A 20,439-nucleotide genomic window follows, 5' to 3' on the forward strand; every position below is an offset into this window, starting at 1 on the left:
CACGTGCCTGTGATGTACATGGGATAACCAGAAACTATTACAAGTAACCAGGCACCAACGAATCAGAAGGCTTAAAGGAACTGGGATGGAGGGTGAATTGGCAATTAAATCCCTCCCAAGAAAGCAAAGTCCAGGAGCACACAGCTTTGCTGCTATATTCTACCAAACATTCCAAGAAGAACTGAACCCAATTCTCCCCAATCTGTTCAAAAGGATATAAAAAGAGGCATTCCTTCCAAATTTCTTTAAAGCCATCATCATCTTGGTACCAAAGCCCGATGGAGACGTGGCAGAAAAAGAGAGCTGCAGAGTGTTGCCCTTGAAGAACACAGATGCAAAAATCCTCAACAAAATCCTAGCTAACAAAATCCAACAACAGAGCGGACAAATCCATCACCACATCAGCTGGCGTTCATCCCTGCTGCTTAGGGAGGGTTTAACACACACAAATCAATAAATGTGATGTAACACATCAACAAATGAATAATAAACTATTATCATCTCAATAGATGCAATAAAACAGTTGACAGACTCCAACACCACTTCATGCCAAAAACGCTAAGCAAGATAGGCACAGAAGGAACATTCCAAAACACAATCAATTGTATATATATAATTATATATATACCAATTATATGTACATATATATGAGAAACTTCTGAATACAAGCATTATACTGAACTGGGAAATACTGGAAACTTTTCCACTAATATCTGGAACCAGAGAAGAAGTTCATTTTCACCGCTGCTATTCAACATAGTATTGGAAAGCCTCACTAGAGTTATTTGGCTAGAAAAAGAAATTAAAGGAATTAAATCAGAAAAGAGGAATTAAACTTACAGCTGTTCACAGACAACATGATACTATACTTAGGAGACTCAACAAAGAGATTATTGGAGCTCATAAGAGAATTTGACAAGGCGACTGGGAACAACATCCATGAACATAAACTAACGGCCCTAGTACACACAAACAACTCCATAGCTCAGAGAGAACTCGTTAATACAGTCCCCTTTGAAACAGCACAGAAGAACCTTCAATACCTTGCCCTAAGTCTAACCAAAGACATGGAAGATCTCTCTGATGAAAATTACAAAACATTAAAAATGAAATAGAAGAAGACATTAAAAGATGGCACACATACAGCTATCTTCTAGCCTCACCTGTTGGTGTGAATGTGGGGGGAAAGTACCACAGTTTCTTTTTCACTTCTTTTTTGAAGGACATCTGGGTTATTTCCATATCTTTGACATTGTAGATTGTGCTGTTATGAAAATAGGGATGCAGGTTTCTTTCTCATATGCAGCTTTCACTTCCTTTGGATAGAGTCCCAGGAGTGGGGTTGCTGGCTCATACGGTAGACTAATTTTCAGTTGTTGAGTGCTATTCACACAGATTTTCATCTGCACGCCCACCAGCAGTGGAGTAGGGTACTTTTTCCTGCTATACCTGATATAAACGTCAGTGCTGCCATTTGAAGTTTCATAGCTCCAATCTTGCTGCTAAAGCAAGTATGGACACCCATGTAAGGTATTTTTGATTACTTAAGCACCTACACTCGTGTTCATGAACCAAATGAAAGTATCACAACAGAGCACACCTGAAATTTGTACTACTCCCAATTGAAATCCTGTCATCGAATTTGAAAAAAAAAAAAAAGCATTCCAAAGTAGCCTAGCTGTCCCATATTGTCAAAATAATGTGTCATGTAGTTTTGGTGATATTTCCTCAGACATATTAAGGTATAATTGATACATAAATATTAAATAGATGCATGAAATAAACACATGTGATCTTTCTTGTGATTTATAGGTACATCGCAGGATGACGAAACAAAGCTAACTAACATAGACAACGTCATGGCTATATTTTAATCTCAAATTAGTATATCCTCATTATTCCAATGACTTAGCTAATGTGCATACCTTCTCAAATATTTCTTTATTCCCTTTAAATTTTAGACATGGCATATAACCACTTGAAAACATTTATAAATAGTTGTAAAAAATGTATGCAAAAGCAAACAATTGCATGTAATTCAACGACCCTAAATTCCCACCTAACTTAATTTCTGTTGCATTTTTCTTGTCTTTGAATGTATACATGGTTCTAGGATTGAAAATCTGCTTCAAAACTTGTACTGATATTTTTGTTGTTATCATGATGGTACTAAGAGTTGGTGGAGTTTCTAAGAGTTTGTTAGGTAAGGAGAATTCTTCCCTTGTGGATGGATTAATGAATGCTGTTATTGTGGATGCGAGCTTCTGGTGGGAGGATAAGTCCTTGGTCCCCCTCATTCTCACTCTCACTCTTGCCACGGGATGCCTTCTGCTCTGCCATGATGCAGCAAGGACTTTATCCTTTGATGCTACACTCTTTTTATCCAGAACACTGAGCCAAATAAACTTTCATGGTTTATGATCTACACGACCTGTGATGTTCTGTTATGGCAGTAGCAAATGGACTAAGACACATGGTGTTTTCATTCTTATTTTCTATGTCAGTGTAATGGATTACACCAAGGGCCAGCCAGCTACAGCCTTCAGGCCAAATCTGTCCCACTGCCTTCATTGGAACACAATACTTACTTTGATTTGTTGCCTGTGACTGTGGTCAGTGAAACAGGTTCAGCATGAAGAGATTATTTCTCCATGCGCTCTGTATTCTACCACTTGCACTAATCTGGTAAGAAAACAGATCATGTAAATTAACTTTATTATTCAGCAATAGACAGCTAAGGACAATGGATACCTAGGATTCAAGGCGAATCAGGGACCCTAAGGCTCGGGAGAGCTGCCTAATGCAGATGGGGCCTCTCCTGCCTGTGTCCCACTTTGCACAGCAGCTGAAAGAATCCAAATTCATTCTGTCATGCATGTTTGTATCCAAGAGACTACTTTGAATGGTGAGCTAGTAGGCCATAGGACCTTCTTTTCTGAAAGAAATGTGCACAGACCCTAGGCAGTTCTGGTCTTTCCTGCTGTATTTTGTAATGTTCCATTCCAGGCATGTTTTATAGTTTTCTGAGAGCATGTGCACAGAATTGTTGAGTGGTTAAACTGAACCGCATAAGAATCAGTAGTTTAACATAGTGTTGAGTGTGATTCCTAGTAGGCGTTATTGTTTAAAGAATCCCATTTTACCTAAGAAAATTTGGCATTTGCGTTGCATGATATTTAGAAATTCAATTGAGGCTGGTATGGTGGCATAGGAGGCTAATCCTCTGCTTGCAGTGCTGGCATCCCATATGGGTTCCAGTTTGTGTCCCAGATACTCCACTTCCAACCCAGATGTCTGTTTATGACCAGGGAAAGCGGAAAAGACTGGCTCAAGTCCATGGGTCCCTTCACTCATGTGGGAAATCCAGAAGAAACTCCTTGCTCGTGACTTCAGATAAGCTCAGCTTCTGCCATTGTGGTTCCTTGGGGAGTGAACCAGTGGACAGAAGATCTCTTCAAGAATCCTCTATTTATGTATTTATTTCATAAAGGGTACTTATTGCTAACATTTGAGTCTCTTGGGAGCTGATGCCAGCGAAAGGATTCTGGAGTATCCCCTACCACTCCCAGATCCCATTAATCCTCAGTTAATGGTAAGTTAGGAAAATACCCTAGACTCCTTGACCTCAGTTGGGGTCCCACAAATGCATGCTCTATGCTTGATGCAGAGCCGTTGGCATGACTGGGATGGGGGTTCCCCAGTGGTCACCTGCTTGACAGCGTATCTGTTCTTCATTTCTTTTCCTTCTATCTTACTTCCCAGCTCTCTTACAAACGTTTCTTACCTTCAGTATGAAATATTCGCCCTTTAATCAGTGTCTCAAGGCTTGCCATCGGAACAGGATCCAATCAAGACAGAAGCCACCGTTGAAGTTGGGCAAGGGATTCCTATACTCTCAGAGGTCCGTGGCCCTCAGTTCCCAGCAGTCTTTGCCCTAAAGTCTTTTTTTACTCTCTTGAGGTCATGGCCTTTTCATGTTTTCAGACTCCAGTGATGAGTACAGAGTTAGGCACTGAGATGGCCTCTAATTGATATTCACTGAGTTTATTTTATTAGTTGTGGTTTTCCTGTGCCAGATATTTTGCTTAATATATTCCATCAATTCACCTGATTATTTAAGCAATTCATTTAATTATTTTAATAAATTCCTAGTCTTATCCTGGTTTTGGAGAATGAAAATATTGGAGTGCTTGAAGTATGTAGTGAAACGAAGGACATTCAACCTCAGTTGCACCTTCAGCTGTGCTTCTCTGCAGGCCTGGTCCCAACAGCTTATTTTTTTTTTTTTTTCGCAAATTTTTGCTTGGGAAGTGGCGGGGACGGGGAGAGGAGAGAGAGAGAGAGAGAGAGAGAGAGCATTAACATCTGCTGCTTTATTATCAAAACACCTTTAATGGATGGAGATGGGCCAGGTGGGGCCAAAGAAGCCAGGAATTAGGAAGGCAATCAGAGTTCCTACATGCATGATAGGAACCCAGTTACTTGAGCCACAGTAACTGTCTTCCAAGGTCTGCATCAGTGGGAAGTTAAAGTTAGGAGCTAGGAGCAGGAATTGAACTGTTATGTTCTGGTAAGGAATAAAAGTGCCTTGAGTGCTTGGCTAAGAGCTCACCCCACTGTAACATAATCTTAAATAATGTAGATAAAAATTCATGCTAACTGAGTTTGCAATGAAAGATTGAATCTGATGCATCAATTTTTGTTGGGTGCCTGTCTATGCCCTTCATTTGGTAGAGCTATGGAAGGCCCCATTTAGCAACCTCGGGTGTCCTTTCCTTACTGTATTACAAGTGTTCACGCTTCTTTATTCCCTGAACGAAATGTCATTGCTTTGCCAGCTTTTAAAGTGAGCTCTGTTATCGCCAGATCATCCGTAAAAATGATAAAAATTCTAGTCTCAAAGGTGAGAGCTTTTCTTTGTCGGGACTCCAAGTGACAATGTGGCAGGGTGATTAAAGAGAGTCATTTTAACAGACCTAGGAGAGAATCTGGGAAGGGTAGGCTCCACATACTCTATGAACCTGCAGTTCTTCTTTGCCAACATGGAGAAAATAATGGTTATCGCAGGGAATGTGTAAGAAGATTACAGCTGATGGTATATATTATATATTTAGTACCATACCTGGTACATGTTAATTTTACAGTCCACAACATATAATATTCCTGTAAACTAAGAATGTGATTCTAAAGATTGAGTCCCCATCTGTCATTGCAGGCTTAGCAACTGGAAATATGAGAAGATAACATTGTTGAGACAAACAGGGTTGTGTCCTCTTGGAAACTCAAATGATAATATATGTCTTTGATTAGGTCAGACTGAGGGACAGGAGAAAAAAAATTACATTTTTACAAACCTAGAGATATGAAGTTAATTCACTCATGTTGCCAGTGTCTTAATGTTATCTGCTTTGATTCAGGAAATCCAATTAGCTTGACAAGACAGATTTCATTGTCATTGTTCATTTTTATTTTTACTGAGAAAGTGGGTGCAAAGGCATTGGGGGAGCAAACTACAGAGCAAACTATGCAAGCAGCAGAGTTACAGATTCAGTGGCAGCAGGAACTGAATTTAGAGCATGGCCATTGGACACATTGGATGGATAGCACAGGTCACACACACACACACACACACACACACACACACACACACACACACACAGAGTCTTGTTTGACAGGAGAGAAAGAGAAGAAATGGGCCTACTTTGCTTCAGACATGTGGACAGCTTCATCTAAGAACTCAGGGAGAAAATGAAAATTTCAAGTTTGGGTGAGTAACTTGTTTGTTCAGCTTCACAAAGTCCATTTTTCTTCCTGACTGATTCCATTTTCAATAGAATCATCACACGTCCAAAGGCAATTGCCTAAATTGAATACGTGTGACTCACAGACATATTTACGTAGTATTCTTTCAACTCCAGCGCCCAAGCTCCTGATCTTGTCATCATTCCAGGGACTCAGCTACCTCCACCGAACCTGCAGAACTCATTTGTTCTCATTAAGGAAAGAGATTACCGACCACCTGGGCCACTGATACCTAAGACTAGGGGAAAGATGGAAAAACTGGAGAGTGTAACAAAGTGTTTCAAAAATTTTCAAAAGTAATGATTTCTGGATCTGACTAATTTTCCTTCTGTCTCATACTTATTCTGCATAACCGTGTCACAATGATTTCCCCAAAGCACAGCTCAGATTTAGTGCTACCTAGGCCAAAAGGCATTCCCGGCATCTTTTCTCTGAAGAAGTGATTTACAGGGAAGATAGCACTTGGACTGGCTTCAACGAGGTTTGTTAATTTTCTGTAGTATTGTTCCAATATTGAGGCTAATCCTAAGGAAGACAGACAGCATTCGTAGAAGGCAGAGTGGTTTGGGGAAAGAGCAAATGGTTCTATGTTGTCGAAGGGTAATGTTGCTAAGTTTGATCTTTGGAAATCCACAGGTTACATCTCTAGACAGATGATAGCTTGATGGGTGACAGATTAGATATTCGTCTTGAAGACAGATAACAGGTTTATAAATAATATTTATGGAAGTAGAGGAAGAAAAGAGGGAGGACAGATGAAGGCAACATCATAGGAAAATCGCAGCAAAAAAAAAAAAAAGATGGTTAAGGAGAGATACAAAGTAAGAATAGACAATCGAGAAAAAGACCTGTGTAAAAACAAGCTCAAGAAATTCTCAGATATAGCTTAACTCTGTCCTTCGCAGCAGAGGTAACTCTTCAAGGTTATTGGAAATTGGGTTCCTGTGGAAAAACAACACATTTTCTTAATTATTCACTTCCATGCTTTTAGCCTAATTTTATAGCTGCTGCAAAGAAAAGGAAAAAAAAAGTGGTGGAAAATTCGAGCGATAAGGTAAGAAATGATTGGCTGTCTGTTCATTTGACCAGGTGGTCAGGTACCTTCAGAAGTCATAACAAACAGTTGTCCAGGACCACGATGACCCTTCTGCTCTGCATAACTGCTGTGGCCATTTCTCCTTAGGCCCTACTTATTGTCCCTCCCACCCCGAGGAACATCCTGACTCCACGTAGCTTGATGTGCACTGCTCCCTGTGTCTCTTCTATTTGTTGTGTTCACACTTCCCAAGGCAAGGTCTTGCCAACATCACAGCCTGAAGGCTGGAGTGCAGAGTCTGTTCTTGTCCCCTCCATCCTCTGGTGACTCCTGAAGTCCTTGACCTGCAGTCACAGCACTTCATCCTCTTCCTGTGTTTTCAAATTGTCTTCCCTGTGCTTTGTGCGTCCTTACTTATGACACCCATGTTGGATGTAGAACGAATTTCCAAACGAATGCATTCCTGTCTTGTTCATTACACTAACTACTTATTCCAAGCACCTGTTCTAAGTGTTCCCATTCTGAGGCTCTGAATGGACATGAATATTGGAAGGCACTATTCAGTTGCTCCATCACTCCTATTCAGTTGCTGTAACTCACGATCCAACTCCTTGAATAGGAGTTGGAGCAATAATTTGTAACAGCCTCCCATCCCACCAAAAGCTCTAAGCTGAACAGTCTAAGTTCTGAATTATACCAAATATTTAAAGAAAAATAATGCCAATTCTCTGTAACATCTTCTGGAAAACAGAAACAGTGAGAATATTTCTTCACTCAGTGCATGGGGCCAGTATTACCTTAGTACCCAAACTAATAAAGATATTACATATAAAAATAATGTAAATCAATATTCTTCATGGACATGGATTCACTATTTCCAACCCTATATTATTTTATTGTCAGTATAATAAAATAAGAAAAGGAAATTAATGATATATATTTATATATACCATTAATTTATATATGCCATTATATATAATTTACATATGCCATTATATATAATTTATATGTACCATTATATATTTATAAAGTAAATATATACCATTAATTTCCTTTTACCCATAAAGGAAATTAATATATATATAAAGGAAATATATATATATATATATCACATAAAACCATATCTAATCACAGATGATATAATTCTTTCTCTAGGTATCCAAAGGAATCAAAATAAATTTACAATATAAGATTAACAAACAAAATTGACTCATGTCCACAATAATATCCATAAAACATCAGAATTGAGGGCCTGGTGTGATGGCCTGATGACTAAAGTCCTCACCTTGCATGTGCTGGGATCCCTTATGGGCACCAGTTCTAATCCCAGCAGCCCCACTTCCAATCCAGTTCCCTGGCTGTGACCTGGGAAAGCAGTCAAGGACGGCCCAAAGTCTTGGGAGCCTGTGTCCATGTGGGAGACCTGGAAGAGTCTCCAGCCTCCTGGCTTTGGATTGGCACAACTCTGGCCATTGCAGACACTTGGGGAGTAAATCACTGGACAGAAGATCTTCCTCTGTCGCTCCCCCTCTCTGTATACTAAATTCCTAATAAAAATAAATAAATCTTTAAAAAAATCAGAATTGAAATTTATAAAGAATAGCATTTAAAGTAGCACCACTAACACGAAACAATTTCATATGAATCTAGTAAAATGCACATGAAATTTATATGCATTAGGCTATAAGGTACTGTTAAAGGTAACCAAGAAGCTCTAAACAAATGGGGAAAATTCCATGTTCATGGGTTGGAAGAATCAATAATGCTAGATGTCAGTGCTTCCTAACTTGATTTATAGATTCGGCTCCAATCAAAATTCCAATAAAGCACTTTTATGTAATTACAATCTTGTTCTATAATAGTTAAACAGAAGCACAAAAAACTTTCTTTTTTTTAATTTATTTTTTATTTTGACAATCCTTACATATTTAATTGGGGTAAAAAAGGTTCAAGGCCTAAAGGGGGATATAGAGGAAGAAGCCCCACCCAGTTTCCCACCCACCCTAAGTCCCGGATGTGGGGCATGCTCTGAGATACTCAATCAAGTGGTTCCAATAGTTCACTATTCATGGGTCGCTGCCAGTCTCACCACTCCAAGCACGATGTGGTCATCAAAGAGTCCATTGATTGACACAGTCCCTTCTAGAGTCTCCATTTGCCCAGTATTTTGCTGCTAACAGATAGCTGAGGTTGTTGCTTGACTTGTTCTGTCTTTTCTTGGTTAGGACTCTGAGTCCAGTGTCTCGACTGGGGAGATCCTCAAAGAAATTTTGAGATATTTCCAGTCCAGATTCCTGCGTGTTCTAGTAAGTATAGGGCCCAGCACAGTCCATTGCCCCGATCAGCTGGTGGTTGCAGTTGCTGGGTCGGTTCTGTCTCCATCCTTGTCCTCTTGCAGTCCGGCCTGGTTCCGCACTGGACACACTTGGCCCTCGCACGTACCAGTAGGAGTTGCAGCCCGGTCAGAGAGGCCCACAGTAACCCCAACCATGCCCACCCCCTACCCTGGCTTGCCAGTATGTATGGCATACTAGTCCAGTCTGTCCCAAATACCCTTCTGTTCATATACTTGCCAACAGGTGTTGTAACCTACTTCCATCCAACCATCTCATCCAAGCAGCCCTAACGGATGTAGTTGGGTGTCTGTCTAGCCACCCCAGCCCCTGTCCTAGTTCCCATGCCCTCCCGTGGAAGGTGATGACCCACGAGGGAGGAGCCCACTATTTCCCTCCCAGGTCGCTCCCATTCCAGTTGTACCCTCTCCAGTTGGCCCTGTGGTTCAGCTCGACATGTCTAACCCTTTGTACCAGCTTCCACCAGCTGATGCTACAACCAAGCCCCAACAACCCTCACCTACTCTGATTATAGCTTGCACCAGAGGGAATAGTCAGCTCAGCCTGGTTTTCATCCAATCTGGTCCACATGAGGTGCGCAGGTGCTGTGTCCCTGCCTGGTCTGGTCTACCCCCTACCCAGCTCACGCTCCTCAGTGTAAGTAGCTGTTCGGCTAGGGAACCACCCCTTATTCCCCTGTCAGCTCTGCCTCCTCCTTTCCTGGTTCTCACGTGTGCTGGTTGGGTGCTGCGGCTGCATCCGGCTCAGGCTACCTCACCTTGGCATTCCAAATTGGGTGTTGCTTTTGTCACGACCGGACCTGGTTCGACCCACACTCTGTTCTGGCGTCCGGATTTACCAGTGGATGACATGAACAGATTCAGCCTGGTCTGCCCCCAACCCATGCCAAATGCATGCCAGTGGGACACTTGCACAAAAAACTTTCAAAGCTTCATAACTTTGAAGAAAAATTAGGCATGACATCACTAGTAATAACACTTATCATAAGACTATGATAATGAAAACAACACATTGTTGGTCATAGAGCAGCTGTATAGAACAAATAGCAGAACATTGAAGCCCAAAACAGACTCAACATAAATATAGCTGATGTAGGTGTCTCATCCTCAAGCAGATGAACATAATTCCTTACTTCTAATGAGTTAACTGCACATGGCGATTTGATTCCAAAGGATATAGAAAAAAGAGAAAATAATTTTATGGTGGTGACACTTGGAACATTTGTTTCAGCCAAGGTTATCAAGATTATCCTCAATGTAATAATACATGTTGCTGCATGTTCTCATAATAGCATGTGATGAAGATGTCATACTATCACCTGATAATTTTCCAGGACCCATAATCCCAGTCTGGCAATGAGAAAACCATTCAACAAACTCCATTGGAATGACAAAGAAGCTGAGCATAAATATTAAGAACTGTGAACATCAACAAAACAATGAATGCCCGAGACATTGTGACACCTAGACGAACCAGAAATGAGAGTAACACAGTTAATGTAGTATCCTGGGGTGGGTCTTGGTAGTCGAGACACCACAAGGGACACCTGTGTTACAGGTAAGCATCCTTGGGCTTGAATTCTGGTTCCGCTGTTGACATCAGCTTTGTGCTAAGGTGTACTCCGGGAGTCAACAGTTAACAGCTCAGTTGGATCCTGCCACCCAGATGAGAGAATTGGACTGAGTTCCTTCCTTCCAGTTTTGTCCTGGTCCAGCCCCAAGCATGGTGGGTACTTGGAAAATGAACCAACAGATCGATCTCCTCTCTCTCTCTCTCTGCCTTTCAAATAAGCTAAATAAGCACATGCTTTTAACATTTAGAATTTAAAAAGTGGTTTCCTGGATGGAATCCTGAGAAAAAAAATGGACAGTTTAAAAACCAAGGAAATCAGAATGATGGGTGGGCTTTATTGAAGAATATGCCAATTCACCCATTGTGATGAACATACTATATGAGTGTAAGAAGTTAACAGTGGATGAAACCGGGTATTATATATGTGAGAACCCTATGTTATCTTCGCAATCAAGCTCTTAATCCAAAACTCTGTTGAAATGATTTCTTTGAAAATAGAAAATTCTGCAGTGCCTTTTGTTACAGAATAAATATGAGCACAGAAGTATTAGAAACTTTAAAAAATTAAAAACAAAATATTGGAATTTTTAAAAAATTTCTTTCTTTTGAGTTCTAGTCTACTGTGGCATTTGTTATATTACCCTTCTAATTTTCCCTGAATATTTTCATATAAGCTCACTCTTCCTGCCTACATATCTTTATTGAAGTAGGTTTGAACTTAGATTAACCTTCCCCATTAACAATGAAATAGCAAAGTTGAGCAGTCTCTTAAATCCAAATGAGTGGGCTACTTCATCTGCTTTCATCATGTTCCTATCCCTCCCATTCAGTTAACCCAGTTAGGAACAAAACTCCTGGATGCAAACTAGCAGCAAGCATATTTTCTGCCTGACAGCTGTTTTCCATAAAATGTTTGTGTTTCATCTATGAAAAGTATAATCTCAATTGTTGGACTCAGGGTTGAATCATTTTTAAAAAATTTTCTATTACAGCAGCTCAGCAAAGCCAAGGGTTGCTCAGATGGCAGTTATGGGATAAAATAACTGTTCATATTTCAAATGAATGTGTCTTTAATTAAGTCAGTCATGACATTTTAAATGCTTCCTTTAAAGACACAGAAAAGAGAGAGAGCAGAAAAGAGAGAGAGAGTTCTCATTTGCATTTGCTATTTACTCTTCCCTGCTTTCCAGTTCAGATATTGCCAGGCAGAAGGCAGGAGCTTGAAACTCAGTCCACCTGTTGTGTGGGTGTCAGGGATCCAAGAACCCGAGCCATCATCTGCTGTCTTCCAGGATGTACATTCATTGTAAGCTGGAGTCAGAAGCAGAGCTGGGATTTGAACTTGGGCACTCCAACGTGGAACGTAAGTGACACAAACAGTACTTCAATTGCTGCACCCATGGTCCATTCCTACCCATTTGGTTTATAACAAAGGGGGATGGGGAACACCTCATAGTTTGATTCTATAGACTTCCCAATTGTATCTTAATTACTAATCATATAGGATAGACACGATGAGCTAAATTTTACATGAATGAGGCAGTTGATTTCAGAAGAGAGAAAGCATTGACATGGGCCTCACTGTTGATCTTAACACGTGTATTTCTTGGGCCTGTGGGCATCAAAGCCTCCTCTGCAAGCTTTGATGTATCATTTCATCACTAATGAAGACATTCTTCAGACTCTCCGTGTTCACACTGAGGCTTCCCTGGAACAAATGTCAATTGCTTTCTGTTCCAGTTCATCACTCAAGATGCCTGACAGCATCTGATGTTAATGAACGCCACCAGAGTTCCTGGTCCCTGGAATGTAGCGCTCGCCTCTTCTTGGCTCCTGGCCCATGCTAACACTGCTTTGATCATGTGGATACAGCAGAGTCTGTCGAACAGATGTAATCACAGGCTACCCTCCATTTAGCAGTCAATCAATTAAGCTGACATCCTGTTCTTTCGGCTAGGTGTTTATATACTTCTCTCTGTTCTTGATGCGTAGTGAAATTCTTAATTGGAATGATCAGTTTTTCTGAATATGTGCTGTGTTTATGTCCCTTACCCCATCTAGAAAATGTCATGTCATATGAATCAAAATTAAATTAATTAGGAGCCCACAGTCACCCAGATGACCAAAACTTTGAGGTTTGTTGAGTTTGAGGCCCTTTTTTGGTGCTACAGAAAATTACTGAGGTTCATGTCACACTTAAATAGGACTAGGGGATGTAGGGTGGGTGGGCTTAAAAATAAGTACAATATGAGAGCCTCTCCCTTTTAAAAAGATTTATTTACTTTTATTGGAAAGGAAGATTTACAGAGAAGGGGAGAGACAAAGAAAGAAAGATCTGCTGATTCAGTTCTCAAATGGATGCCACAAAAGAAGCTTAGGTGACCAAAGCCAGAAGCCTAGAGTTCCTTCCTGGTCTCCCACATTGGTTCAGGTTCCAAGAGCTTTGGGCTATCTTCCACTGCTTTTACACACTATAAACAGAGATTATGGGAAGCAGATGGAAAGTGGAGCAGCTGGAACAAGAACTGATGAGGTCGTTAAAGAATCCATTGATTGACACAGTCACTCATAGAGTCTCCATTTGCCCAGTATTTCACTACCAATATGCAGCTGAGATGGTTGATTGAACTGTTCTATCTTCTGTCTTTTCTTGGTTAGGGTTCTGAGTCCAGCATTTCGATTGGGGAGAACCCCAAAGAAACTTTGAGGTGTTCCCAGATCAAATTCTTTTGTGTTCTAGCAAGCACAGGGCCCGGTACAGTCCATCGCCCCGATCACCTGATGGTTGCAATTGCTGGGTTGCTTCTGATTTCAGACCCGACTTCCACTGGAATCAATGGGTGTTGCAGTCCAGCCTGGTTCTGCCCAGCACATACCTGGCCCTCGCATAAACCAGTGGGAGCTGCAGCTAGTAGGTAGGGGATCCCATACTTACATGTTAAATGAGACTATTGGCAGGCCTTGTATTTCAAAGTAGATACAACTAATATAGACAAGGACTGGCTATGGGATAGGTATAATGAGGATTAAAGGAGACTATGTACGGAGTGACATGCCTCGTTCCCTGAATTAGCTGGTGTTCTGCAAGGAGGCACTCTTAATATGAGAAAGTAAAATTTTATATATGAATTATATATATGAAATTTATAATTATATATAATAAAAGAATGAAAGAGATATATGTCTTCTGGAAAGGCTAAAGTTTCTAGGAAGTACTTTAATAATGAGATTGTCAGGATGTCTTTCAAGCAAGTCTATGAGCTTGGTACATTTAGAAGCTCATACAGAACTACACGAAATATGGCTCAACTCTGTAAGTGCATTTTGCTCAGGCAATATGCCATTTTCCATTTCCATTTACAGACATAGAGTAAAAACTCCAGGGTATTAAAAGACATGTACAACTCCTGCAAGGTGTATCTGACAATGCCTGCATGACCAACAGTGTGTGTATATGAGGAGTGGTTGACATTGACGTTGAGTTTTCCGATAGCAGTCACAGGAAACTGCATACATCCCAATTTGGCGGAATGAAGTAATGCCCTTTGTGTTTACCCTCAAAGTCCGAAAACAGACTGACAGCCTTTAGTGCAAAAGAATCCATCAATTTATTCTTTAGGAAAAAAAAAATATAATACTACCTATAGATGCAATGTTAGGAGTTGATATCAGATACAGAAACATGTTTGGGTGCACCTGTTCTGATCTCAGGACACTGCCCATCACAGAGTCTATTTTTCACAATACTAGTTCCCATCATGCTCCTTGCCTGCCTCCATAAAGTTCTATTTAAAGTTTTCCATTTTGCATAAAGAAAAATATAATCCAGACATACTACTTCTCTGGTACAGTGAAATCCTTTCCTGATACGAAGTAAACTAATTGAGCTAGGTAAATCTCCAGTGAGGATGACATACAGGTACAGGAAAGCAATAAATCATGAAATGATCTTTCAGTAGATTTGGTAGCTGGTGAATTTTTTTTTTATCAACTTTCTTTTAAACAACTCTTTTAATAGCATCTCAGTGTTTCTCCCTTAGGAAATTATTTCGTTGTATAATTGCCCTTGCTTCAAGGGAAGTTCTCTTAATGTCCAATTTAAATCGCTTCTTTTTTCAGTCTCAGGCCATTGCCCTCTACTACATCACTATTAAGCACCTTCAGTAATTCCTCTCCCTTCCCAAATGATGAAATTGGCTGGTACGCTGCGTTCTCATTCCTCGTGCCTCTAGATCAAAAACGTGAAATGGCAGGTCATCATCCCACTTTTTGAAAAAGCTGCTGAGTTTTTGTCCGCTTAGAAGCAAGTCAAGGGACTGACTCAAGTCATCATATGGCTTTGGCGCACACAGCGTTTGTCTCAACAACTTCCGAAGAGAGAGGTGGCGCCTTCACAACCCTTCAAAGACTTACAAAGCTTGTGCTATCTGAAGCTCCCTACCCTTTTCCACAAAGTATTGAAATACGCTCATGAAGACTAAGGTACCTACCAACTTACTTTCTTAAGAACTCAGGAGAATCTGGTTCCTAGGATAGCATCATGCCAATGAAGATATTGATGGTGTCAAAATTATCAACTCCATGAACAATCCTGAGTTCAGGGTGAACCACACAAGGCATTAAGTTTATCCTGCATTTAACTGTCAGATCTCTAAGGGGGCTCTGGCTCCTTTAGCCAGCAACATGATTCAGAATTTGAAGGAAAAACAATCTCCTTATGTTTAATTTCATGGTCTTTACATCTATTTGCCTCACTTTCCTACCACTCTTTCAATTACTACAGGTACAACCGCTGACGCCCCCTCTTTCCCTATCCACTAGGCCCTGAGGGGGTGGGATGTGGAATATTCAAATGTAACTGCCCTCCAGTAGGGCACTGTACAGCGAAAGTGGTCTGGGCCTGTGCATCATCTGACCGTGCCTCATTTGCCTACACATCTTCCTGTCCACCTGCTGGTTTGTTGCCGGAGTGTCCATCAAATACTAACGGCCATCATTCTTATTCAGGCCTACCATTCCTTCTGTTTGCTCAGTAGCTGAACTCCTCTCCTTCTCCTGTTCTAACACAGAGGAGAAAATGGAATAAGGCAGTAAAACAAAGTAAATCAAATAACGAACACGGAAGTCAAAGCACCCCTGAGTTTCTGCTGTCAGGGAGATGGTTCGTCTTGTCTTAGCAGGGGCAAGCCCAGCGGAAGAATCAGCTCTCTGTGATATCAATCAGAAAGTGATTTTGCTCTACAGAAACCCATCAGCTCTCTCACCCCCGTGGTGTACGCAGTGCCCAAAGCAGCAGAGAACTGAGTGCCACACGGAGTGAGAGAAGCTCTTGCCACTGATGACACATAATGGTGTCAAATCTCTGTGTAGCAAAGATTGGAAAGCAGCAGAACTCATTGAAAGTGAGTGATAAAGAGCTGAACAAAACCCTGATGTGTTTTGGAACAAACACTGATGTGTAAAAAAAAAAAAAAAAATTGGAAAGTAATGCCAAAGCCCTAAGGAGAACAAACTTTCTGAGTTTGGACCAAAGTGTGTGGGAAGAAGCAAAGATGTCTGACCTTCTGATCCTGTGTGGAAGAAGTGGTATCCCTAAAATTACAGGGGAAAAAAACAGGACACCTTTTGAAAGTGTTCTTGCCTTTGTATTTTTAAACAAGGGGTGGGGGGAGGGGAGCTGAGGACATACCTGCTTGTACAATGTGCATTGAATCTCAGATTATTGAGCAATCCCTCTCATACTGTCTCTAATTTCACCTCTGTCCCTGCTTTACCTTGGCATCTGTGCCTCGAGTTGCAGCTTAAGGCAGGATATTTATAAGTTTCGACACCAGTTACATCCGAGAGAGAAAAATGAGACCTATATCTTTAAAGCTTTACTGTGCATCCAACTGATTTGTTGAATGTCAGGTGTCTAAGCTAGAACTTCTGCCTGCCTTATCTCAGTAATACGAATGGGAGCTACAGCTCATTGGCAAAATGTAACTACGATTGCGTTCATCTCTGGCTCCCGAATGAAGGGTTCATCCTAGTTTTTGAGGCACGCACTTTTTGAGCGCTTGTTTGGAGGTTCTAGCAGCGGAGTGCAGCTACACCTATACCCTTGACAGAACACTGGTCCTCCTCTGGTGGGGATGGTCACCCTCTTGGACGGAGAGCACAGTTTCGGGGGGAGGGATGTACATGGAGCAGTGAGGGAGGAAGGGTACACCTGCCTAGCCAGATCAGCCGAGTCAACCTGGCGACCAGTGGGGTGACAGATGTCGCAGCCAGATCGCGCTCACATCCGAGGCACACACTTCTTTATGAACCATTGTTGAGACCGTGATACTTTGCTACCTGTTTCCTTTTTCCTGAGATTCGAGTTTGTGTAACTGCGTTCCCATGAGTCCTCCCCGCTTTTTTTCCTTCAGTCATTTCCAACTCCAACCCAATTGAATTATATTAAATGTTTTCTTTCATTCTTTTTCAGGCACTTCTTCCATTTAGTGTTAAGACCCACCCAGTTCTTCTCTTATATCCAGATTCCAAGTAGCCAATTGGTTCAAGACAGAAGCTCAAAAAACCCTATAGCCAGAAACGATGTCTTTCTTATTTCAAGGTCTGCCTTAAAAGATTTTTTTTTTCTTTTAAAGACAGGATGTGAAAGAGAGAGAGAAAAGAATGCACAAGAAAGAGTGAGTTATTCCACTCATTTTTTCCCCCCAATTCACTGCAATAAATGGAGCTGGATGAGGCTGAAGCCTGGAGTCTGAACTCCATCCGAGTCTCTGGTAGTGACGTCCCAGCCTGTGGATCAGCATCTGTTGTTTTTCTAGGTGTGTGAGCAGGGAACTGGATTATCATGAGTGCAGCTGGGCCTGGAACCAACACTTACGTATGGGATGCCATTGCCATGAGCAGCAGCTTAACCAAAATTGCCACAATACTGACCGGCCAAGCTCCATTTGTATGTTATTTCCCAGATGATAATGCTGCTGTGTTTTTCAATTTTTGATTTACTTATATACTGATGCAGTTTCTTCTGAAGATTCAGGGACTCTGAAGATCCTGCTTATTGTTCTTGAAATTAAAAACCGTACAGTAAAAACTTAGTGGGAATGAATGAAGAAATCAGTGTTACTCCCTGTGATGCTGCATAAAGGACCATAAGAACAATATCTCTTTATAACTTTTGTTTTATAAAATGTATGTATACACACATATTTTATATGTACCTGAATATAATTGTAATTATAGGTTAAGTATTTATATTAAGTCCTTCTATAGTAAGAACTCAAAAATAAAGTTCCAGAAAGCAAGGCATAAAGCTGCAATGCTTCAGTTCCACACCTTTATGGGAAATATACTACAGCAGTGGCCACTACAGAAACTGCCAAAAGATGTCATAGTTGGAAACAGGACTGTGGTGTTACATTTTCATGCACAACACATTTTATGCAGAAATTTAAATTTTGTAATTATGTGCTTCTTTTAGAATTCAGCAATATGATTTTAATACTAGTCTGTGGATGCATGCTGTGAACAAAGATTATTTCATTCAATCTATATCTCAAGAACTATGAGAATTATGCGTCTCTTGGAAATTGCTGATGTAAAGTGATATATCAAAGGTTCCCAAAAAACTAGATAACTAAGATTGATTAGTTGATTATCTCTGTCTCCCAATTACAATTGCCCTTAGGACAGTCAATTTCTTACAACAAATGCGAATATTCCAAAGAATGTGTCTTCCTTGGAAACTATCTGGAGAAGACAGCTCTAGTTTGTAGGAAGTAGTTGTACTAAGGCATTACTCAGATTGTAAAGCTCAAAATAATAGTTTCTTTAAAAAATAAAAAACAACTTTTTTTTTTTTTCATGAAACAGTCCCTCAAGCTCAGGGATGTCCCTTCCGCCCTCCTCTATCCCCACCCCACACTCTCCCCGGCTATTGTAACAACGGATAATTCCTTCAACAACGTGTCTTGACACGAGAATGACGGATTTTGTACCATTCTCTATGCCTTCAGTGTCAAGACACACTGACATAGCAGACTGATGGACTTAGGACTCTTGTTGAGGTACTAAAACAATAGTTTCAACTCCGCCTTAACTGTAACCTTCTGACAATGCTCTTTCTTTTTGGCATGTTAATGGAGAAGGTGCCTGTGGAGGAAGAGCTGGTGCAGTGTGGAAAGCAGGCCTGAACCTCTGTCATTCTCAAAGTGTGCCATCCCGTTCCGACTTTGTCATTCTCAAAGTGTGCCATCCCGTTCCGACTTTGGCAAAAGTAAAAGCAGAATTGAAATCAACACTGATTCGAGTTGAAATTCTACTTCTGCTGATATGTGTGTATTGCTTCATTTTTTTTGAATCTCTTTTTATGAAGTACCCTATTCAAAGTTCTTCAACTATATTTATAACCAATTACATAATTTTATTTCTGTAGTGTTGTATAATGCACTGTCCTGCCCCATCTCTAACCTTGTAGAACTATATTAAAACAATAACGTAAGCAGGGAATAAGTTCATGGGAATTTTAGAACATTTGGTTCTGTTTATCAAAGAGTAATGAAATGCATGATACGATGTATAGGAATAAATCTAGTTTTAAATTTATCTGCACTTTATTTTGAATCCTGGCAAATAATTAGAATATAATTATGGATGTGATGAAATTCAGCTGAGTAAATAAATGCATAAATCACTCTTGTCTTCTTTAATAACACATAGATATCTAAAATCAGTGATAAATGCAGTTTAGTATTTATATATCTAAGTATCCATATATCTCTATGTACGCTTACTGATGGAATAACCTGTGATTATAAAACATGACTGGGGATAGAATTACTGGCTGACCTAAAAATTATATTCTCCTGCAAACGTATTCATTTCTGCAAATGTTTAATGAAATCATCAGTCTTCATAGCTATTTAAAATGTTCTAACATGAAATAATTGTAAGCATGCTATGTTTGTATAAGATCCTAAGTATGCAATATCAAAAGTATGCAAGAAGGCTTGGCCTGAAGCAGCAACCGCATGGATGGATAGCACAGAGACTGAATGTCCAAATTAGGATGTCCACAACACACGTAGGGAGGAGAAGCCCAGGAGAACGAAGCCTTGTTACTGACATCCCCGTAAAGAAATCCTCTGTAATTCTAAAAGTCTTTAAGGAAAAGGCCAGCGATCCCCAAACTTCCATGTAAAGAAGAAACAGTCAGACTTATTCTTGTAAGTTGAGTTGAGGGGTCACTGCCAAGATCGGAAGGCTAAATGGGTCTATTTTTCTCAGTCTGCTCTTACTCAGGAAAGATACTAATTAGAAAGATACTAAAGATGCTTGTAGCATCCCCCCTCCCACCCCTCAGAGTAGCTATTGGTTTATGGCCCAATAAGGGAAAAAAAATGCAGTAAACATCTTTTGATGACGAATTTTACGGGTAGAACGTATTTATATGGAAGAATAAAGTAGACAGTGGTTTGGAAAAATGAGAAATTTACAAGGGATGAAGCTAATGAAGAGTGTATGTAAATCTTCACTTTTAAAGAAAAAAATGATGGGGTCCAGCGTCATAGCATAGTGGCTAAATTACTCATCCTGTATGTGCTTGAATGGCATATGGGCACCGGTTCTAATCCCAGGTGCTCCACTTCCCATCCAGCTCCCTGTTTGTGGCCTGGGAAA

The sequence above is a fragment of the Ochotona curzoniae genome, unplaced genomic scaffold (genome assembly GCF_017591425.1).
Source record: "Ochotona curzoniae isolate NIBS_2020 unplaced genomic scaffold, NIBS_Ocur_1.0 contig_1302, whole genome shotgun sequence".
NCBI lineage: Eukaryota > Metazoa > Chordata > Mammalia > Lagomorpha > Ochotonidae > Ochotona > Ochotona curzoniae.